This window comes from Notamacropus eugenii, chromosome 2 (genome assembly GCF_028372415.1).
Source record: "Notamacropus eugenii isolate mMacEug1 chromosome 2, mMacEug1.pri_v2, whole genome shotgun sequence".
NCBI classification, from domain to species: Eukaryota; Metazoa; Chordata; class Mammalia; order Diprotodontia; family Macropodidae; genus Notamacropus; species Notamacropus eugenii.
Window position 1 is genome coordinate 11196824 of NC_092873.1, and position 8681 is coordinate 11205504.

An 8681-nucleotide genomic window follows, 5' to 3' on the forward strand; every position below is an offset into this window, starting at 1 on the left:
CTCTTGGCTCCTCACGTGCTAAGAGAGCTTTCAGGCTTCCTCAATCCTACTTAACCTTCAGCCGCACAGTTTGCATCTGAATACCGTGCTGTTAGGTAACTAGGTGTGCCCAGATCCGGGACAATCTCGAGGGCGGGGAGATCTCTCTCCCATCACGTTTCTCACGGGAAGAGGCGGAATTACTCGAGATACTTCGGTTCACCTCGATTCCCTGCCGTTCCCTGGGGGGGTCTCGTGAGAGCTCTAAGATTTAGAAGTCCCACTTTTACCCACCCGAGACCGTCCACAGGGATTTGAACTTCCAATCCCAACCGTGAATGTTGAGAACTATACATGTAATTGAAAAGAATACTACTAAGAGTATTAATGAAAACATTAGAAGACTATTTGAATGTGAGTTACTAGTTTTATTAAAAAAGAGAATGAAATACCAGAGAATTAATAATTAAACAACTAAAATGTGACTACATTTTGTTCATTTGTACATTTGTTCAACATCAAATCATCTTAACCACATATGTAGAAATATGCCACTTGCATTTTGTTGAGTATTCTTTTGCTGTGGTCAATCAAATATTAGAATCATAAAGCTTGAGGTATAAGAGATTTCAGAGGACATCTCAACCAACGCCATTATTTGAGATATGAGAAAAATGCAGGTGAGGAATGTCAACTGACTATCCACATTCATACTAGAAATATGAGGCGTGGGATTTGAATCCAAATGATCTGACTTCAATCTGTGTTTTTTTTCCCCATTAAAGAGTGCCTGCTTCTCTTAATTTAAAGCATTAAGTATAATAGAATATTTTCCAACTCCTGGACATGTAGGCCTCGGTCTTCAGCCTTTCTCTGAACAGAATGTGTTATTAGTGGTCATGTGGCTCTCAGATTCAGAGTAGAAGCCGAATGCTCAGGTTTTTTAGCAGCTTTTCCATTTTTCATAGACTGATTTTCCATGTGTGTAAAGAATATTTTCAAAGAATTGTCAGAAAGAAAAAAAAAGAATGCACCTTTCCTCCTTACGTAATACAGAAAGCTTTCAATGGTCCTGGAAAGCTTTGGTAACAGGATAGGGACGCTGGGGAAGGGATTTTACATCTTCTGAAAAATTGATCAAAAAATCATTCTTTAGACAGGGTGGGAAGGTACATATATGGGAAGAGATTGTAAAGTCAAACGACTTATTTAAAAACATCTAGGTCAGCCTAATGTCTGCTTTATTATCAATTGTTATATGTCCCTTTAGCTTGCGTAGATTGTTATTTCAAATAGGTTAGATATATTTTCAATTTTTCTGCAGTGGAGGATAGTGGCATTTATGATCTAACGATTAACAAATTATGAGATAAAATTTTGCATGTCCTTAAGGAGACAAGTGATAGGAGTGTTTAAAATGATAAAATGAACAATTAAAGGGCATTTGTTTGTCATGCTGTAGACTCGTATTTCTGTGATATAAAATCGTTATGAGGAATAGGGACAATATCTGTAAGGGTAAGAAGTGTACGGAGAAGTGTAACACAACTGAAAGCACAGGAAGGAGGCAGTTTATGAAGTTATTGAAAAATCAAGTAGAGGATTTTGTATTTGATCTCAGAGCTAAAAACGAGCCAGTGGAATTTATTGTGTAGAGAAATGAAATGATTAGTATATTTAGGAGTTAGGAAGACCACTTTGTCTGCAGAATAGGATATGGACTTGAAACAGGTAGTGACTGGAGGCCAGCAGATCCATTAAGAAGGTTCCTGAATAGTCCAAGAGCCAGTTAATGAGGGTCTGTATGACAATGATGGGATATATACAAGAGATGATGTTTAAGGTAGAAACAAGACTCGGTAAGAGATCTGATATGTGGTATGAATGCAAAGAAACAGTCCAAGTGATGCCAAGGTTATAAGCCTCAGTGACTGGAAAACTTTACCTAGTGTAAGACAGTTCCTACAATAAGGTCCAAAAAAGAAAAGAAACTCCCTCAATCAGTAAAAGTTTCTCCTCCTTGACGAAGGTAATATAAGTTTGGAATGCAAGATCCTTTTAAGGTTATTAGTACAACGAACTCATAGATAGTACAAAAAAATTCATGACAAATGCTTGAGAAATTTGAATGAATCCCTTCGTGACGTCAGAAAGGGGAAAAATAACTCTGATGCAGGATAGATCTTTTATGTCCAAGGAATTTCAAAGTGTTTTTTTAAGTAACGCATTAGCTTTTTAAGAAAAACAGATATTGCACTTTGGATATGAAGAATTACTTTAGAACTGTTGAAATTTTTATTACAACTCAAAGGTTCTTAATCTGTATTGTAAGAGTCTATGTGAATGTTCAAAAGGCTAACAATGTGCTATATTTCAAAAGGCATTGGTTATGAAGGTCACAATGGAATCTTCAGAGCTAATCAAGTATAAGTCATTTACAAAGACATCTAGAGAAACGAAGTGACTAAAGTTACATATCTGATCAAAGTTCCAATTTCCTATGCAATCATTTTTCTCTTACACCTATACCTCTTGCTCATCAAAATGTTTAAGGTGTGTCATCCTATTATGATTAATCATAGAGAGCAACAAAAATAAAGAAATGAGACAGGAGTTTTAGTAATTCCTGAATATTTTAAAGTAAATCGCAGATTCTTCAATGTAACAACTTCTGAATTCCTAACATTCCTATTAATCTGAACCTGCTCTCCCACAGCTACTCTTTCCCCTCCACCCTTACCCTTGTTGTAAGCTTAAGGAGAAAAACGGTTAGGAGCTTTTTTTTTTCCATTGGAGCAGCGATGCAAAGAGTGGTATTAGATATTGCAGTCTGCTGAGATGAGGATATAGACTTCTCTTTTCATTTTCTGTTTTTCCCCATACTTCCCATCACTAGTTCCATTATGGGTACAAAATTAGAAAGTTCATTTGATTTGGGCATTGATCGTCTAATAGTCTCAGTGAGTGGATCAAACATTGCTCAGAAAAGAGTTACAAGACACTAGCGTACATATATTCTGTTAGGTTGTATTGCATTACATTGCAATATATTATAGTTATTTTTATATTTTGTTATGTTACATCACGTTACATCACATCACATCAAATGACATCACATTACATCATCACATGATGTATTCTGTCATATTTTATGATATCTTTTTATTATATCATATATTATAATTGTATTATGCCATATTATATAGCATCATATTAAATCATATGGAACTTATCATATCTCATTAACTTATTATATTTACTATATCCTCCCATTTATTCAGCACCTCAAAATGCTATTATTTACAAAGTTCACTCCTCAGAACAACTCAGTGAGATAATATATAGAAATTGATGTAGTAGACTATAAGGAAATATGCAAGAGAGAGTGAGGAAATATGAAAATTCTACTCTGAAGAATTTAACAAGATTCACCACCGTCGCACGGGCTAATGGCAGTGATAAATTGGAAAAGGGGAATTGTAACACAAACTACGTGCGAAAATATACCTAAGAATCAAGAACTCAAAGTGACCACTCAAAAGTCTTACACCTATATAACATGAATATTTTCCTTAGTCGAGTAGGAAGACAACAAATATAGTGAACATTCATACACTCACTCACTCTCACACACACACACACACACACACACACACATTCAGAGACATACACACACATGGAGACATTGATACCTTATAAGAAAGGAAATCATGGGTTACTGTCATAATAATTACTTAATAACGAATTATCTATATGTGGTTTAATCATGTTCTTGGTAGAGGCTAATCTTGGTAGATAAAAGCAGTAGAATTATCTTTGAAGAAAAAAAAGGGATATAGCATGGAATTACATCAGCTGCAACACCAGAAATATAAACATTCAATGTCAAGTATTTTGAAATGGTCAAAGGGAAAGATATAGACCCTCATCTATTTCTTTTTAAAATTCATTTCTTCAATATATTTTGCTTTCTTCCATCACCAGAATTTTTCCTAGTGTCCTTTCCTGTACCTCCAGAGCCATCTCACATAAAAAATAGTATTTTCAAAGTAAACTATAACAAAGAGAACAGCTAGGAAAAGTTCAATTTAACAAATAAATCTGGAAACATAACCAATATTCCACACTGATGAACTTCCCACCAGTGTAAATGAGTGAGGTGGGAGTGCCATTTTAACTCTTCCTTGGGGACAGGCTTGTTTGTCATTCTACCACATTCACTTTTGATTATTTTGTGCTTGTGGTTTCATTTACATTACCATAGTCCAAGTATATATTGTTTTCCTGGCTCTGATTTCTTCACTCTGAGTCAGACCATGCAAATGTCTCCATGATTCTTTGTTTTCATGATATTTGCAGTTTATTATAGCACAGATAAATATCTGACTACATTCATGTACCACAATCTGTTTAATTATTCTCCAATTCTTTGGCATCTACTTTCTTTTCGATTCTTTTCTATGACAAAAATTAGTGTGATAAATATTTTTTTATGGATGAGGACTTGATTCTTGTCAAAGATCCTAATAGTGTAATATCTGGCTCAGAAAGTGTGAATGTCATACCCTCTTTATTTGCAAAACTCCAAACTGCTTTCCAAAATGATTGAACTACTTTGCTGCTCTACCAGCACTATACCTCTGTGCTTACCTTCTTACAATCCCATACCTTGCTTTCTGAGAGTAGCTTGATGCTTTGTGAAGTCAAAATACTTACCACAATGAGAATGTCCAATAACTTGATTTTCTTGCCCGTCAGAGATGGCCAGGGAAGGGAAGGGCAACATAGAGTTAGACTACAAGCCCAATTGTAAGAGTTCATAGAAAGTTAACCAATCAAGAAGAGTTTCATAAGCATTTACTATATACTAGGCACTGTGCTTAGGGCCAAAGAACATGAGATGACAAACAGCATAAACTCACAAAACAGTGAGGGGGAAAAGCAGTAGGGGGAAAAGTTAGTGTGGAGTTCTTGGGGTTCTAAGTCGATTCATAAGTTACAGTGGCTGAACAATATAGAGACGTGAAATGGAGCAGGTCTGAATATTTTTTCTGATCAGTGGTGATAACGGAACTACAACATTTGAATTCTACCTCCTCTATGCCCAGTTCAGAATGTGAGGAAATGGCAACAGCAGTTGAACAGATAAAACTAGGAAGAACACTTGGATCTAACCAACACATCCAGAAGAATTGCATAACGATAAAATTTACAATTAATTAAATGAATACAACAAAATTTTCATGGTACTGAGGAATATGTTTTCAAGGTATCTAAAAGGAGGAAAGAGTTCAGAAGGAGTGAGAGGCTCCTTTCCTTTTTAAAATGTGACTCAAAAATACAACAGCAATTAAGCCTCACACACAGTCCTCATCATGATAAACCATAGGAATGGACTGTGCTTGCATACAAGGTATCCTGGATGGATGCATCATAAGGGAAGAAAAGGTTTTCAGAGGTTGTTATCAAGCAGACCATACCTTCTTAAATGGACGTGTTTGGATATCTTTGTTAATTTTTAAAAGTCCTTGACTCAGAAAAAAACGTTTAATCTTCTCCTGAAACATGATATCCCCAATCCTATGCTAAAATCATACAAAATTCTGTAACAGAGGCAGCCAGTCGTTTAACAGGGGACAAAACAGAGACATATTTGCTTCCTTTATTTATCTTTTTCTTGAAGGATGTCTTTTGAAGACTGAAAATGAAAGGATCCCAATCTATTCAGTGAAATTCAACAAACATCTTTTTTAAAAAAAAATTTAATTTATTTATTTTTCAGTTCTCAACATATAATTCCACAAGAATTTGAATTAAAAATTTTCTCCCCACCTCTCCCCAGCCCCTACTCCAGGACAGCATGCACCCCATCCACCTCTTCCTCCAGTCTCTCCTGCCTTCTAGTACCCATCTTCTTCCTTCCATTCCCCTACACCTCTATTTTCTTGTAAGTAAAAATAGATTTCTGTAGTCCTTTGTCTGTACATCTTCATTTCCACTTGCATGCTAAAGCAATATTTAACATTTAGTATTAAAATTTTGAGTTTCATATTCTCTCCCGCCCTCTCCACCCATCTCGATTGAGATAACAAGCAATTCAATATAGGTCATAAATGTCTAACAGTGCAAAGCACCTCCACATAGTTTGGTTTTAAAAGACTTACCACATTACTCACTGTCCTATCCTGCCCTCCACTTATTCCATTCTCTCCCTTGACCTATCTTGCCACAATAGTGTTTGCTTCTGATTATCCCTTTCCCAAATTTGCTGTCCCTTATATTATCTTCCCTCTCCTATGCCCTTTCCCTTTGCCTTCCTGTAGGGGAAAACAGATTTACACATGCAGTTGAGTGTATGTTATTCCCCCGCTCTAGCCATATCCCATGACAGTAAGGCTCACTTATTTCCCTTCATCCCCCACTCCTCGTCTCCTCCATTGTAAAAGCCTTCCCTTCTATTTTTCATATGAGATGATTTCCTACATTCCACCTCTCCCTTGCTCTTACTCATAATACATTCCCTTCAAAAGTAAATTTCATCTTTTTAGGTATTCTCCCTTCATATTCAGGTCATCCTGTTTCCTCTGTCTATATTGTTTGTGTGTATACATATATACACATATGTATGCAAATATATTTGTATATATACATATATATATACAGAGACATATACATACTCAGACACACATAGGCATATATAATATAAATATTTACATACCCATACATATGTGAATCTACTCATAGACATATGGATTTATATACATATAATATATATGTATATGTGTGTATACACACACACACACACACACACACACACATATATATATATATGTATATACTACCTCTATCTGCCCTAATAATGTAAAAGTTCTCAGGAATTGTAAATAACAACTTTTCACGTAGGAATGTAAGCAACTCAGATTCAATGTGTCCTTTAAGACTTGGCTTTCCTGTTTATTTTTTCATATTTCTCTTGATTCTTGTATTTGAGAGTCAAATTTTCTATTCACCTTTGGTCTTTTCTTTTTTACAAATTCGTATTTATGAGCATTTATTTCCACAAGATTTTGAGTTCCACATTCTCTCCCCGTCTTTCCCCTCCCCCATCCCAAAACACCCTGCATTCTGATTGCCCCTTCCCTCATTCTGCCTTCCCTTCTATCACACACCTACCTTTCCTTGTTTCCATCTTCTCTGTTTTATGATGGAACAAGATAGATTTCTATACCCCATTACCACTATTTCTTACATCCCAGTTGTGTGGAAAGCAATTCTGAACGTTGGTTCTCCAAACGTTGAATTTCAGCTTCTCTCCTTTCCTCCCTCCCCACTCATACCTATTCAGAAGACAAGCATTTCAATATAGGCTCTATTAGCAGAGTTTTGCCAAAGACTTCTATTATAAACATGTTGTGAAAAACTAACTATATTTCCCTCCATCCTATCCTGCCCTCTATTTACTCCTGTTTTCTCTTTAGGTTTTGTCCCTCCCCTAATGTGTTTACCTCTAATTACTTCCTCATCCCATTTGCCTTCCCACACCCCAGGTATCCCTTTCTCCCCTATTTTCCTGTAGTGTAAGATAGATATTTATAAGAAATTGAGTGTGCATGTTATTCCCTCCTTAAGCCAAATGTGATGAGAGTAAGCTTCACTTTTTCCCTCCCACCTCACCCCTTTTGCACTCCATTGAGAAAGCTTTTTCTTTCCTCTTTAATAGGAGATCATTTGCCCCCTTACATTTCTCCCTTTCTCCTCCCAATATATTCCTCTCACCTCTTAGTTTTATTTTTTACGTATCATTACTTCCTATTCAACATACCCTCAGCCCTCTCTCTCTCTCTCTCTCTCTCTCTCTCTCTCTCTCTCTCTCTCTCTCTCTCTGTATCTCTCTCTCTCTCTCTCTCTCTCTCTCTCTCTCTCTCTCTCTCTCTCTCTCTCTCTCTGCCTATCTGTGCATGTGTGTGTGTGTGTGTGTGTGTGTGCGCGTGTGTGTGTACTTCCATCAACTAGCCAAATACTGAGAAAAGTTTCAAGAGTTAGGAATATTATCTTTCTATATAGGAATGTCAACATTTCAACTCTAGTAAGTCCCTTATGGTTTCTCTTTCATGTTTATCTTTTCATGCTTCTTCGATTCTTGTCTTTGAAAGCCCAATTTTCTATTCCATTCTGGGGTTTTCATCGTGAATGCTTGAAAGTCTTCTATTTCACTGAATGACCGCTTTTCCCCCTGAAGTGTTCTACTCAATATTGCTGGGTAGGTGATTCTTGGTTTGAATCCCAGGTCCTTTGACTTCTGCAATATCATATTGCAACTCCCCAGTCCCGTAATGTAGAAACTGTTAGTTGTTTTGCTTTTCTGATTGTATTTGCACCATACTGGAATTTTTTCTTTCTGGCTGGGTGCTGTATTTTCTCCTTGACCTAGGAGCTCTAGAATTTGCCTGCAATATTCCTAAGAGTTTTTCTTTTTGGATCTCTTTCAGGAGGTGTAATTTTTACCTTCTGCTTCGAGAATATCGGGGCAGTTTTCTGAGATAATTCCATGAGAGATGGTGTCTAGGGTCTTTTTTGGGATCACGATTTTCACGTAGTCCCATGATTTTTAAATTGTCTCTCCTGGATCTATTTTCCAGGTCACTTGTTTTTCCAAAGAGATATTTCACATTGTCTTCTATTTTTTCATTCTTTGGGGTTTT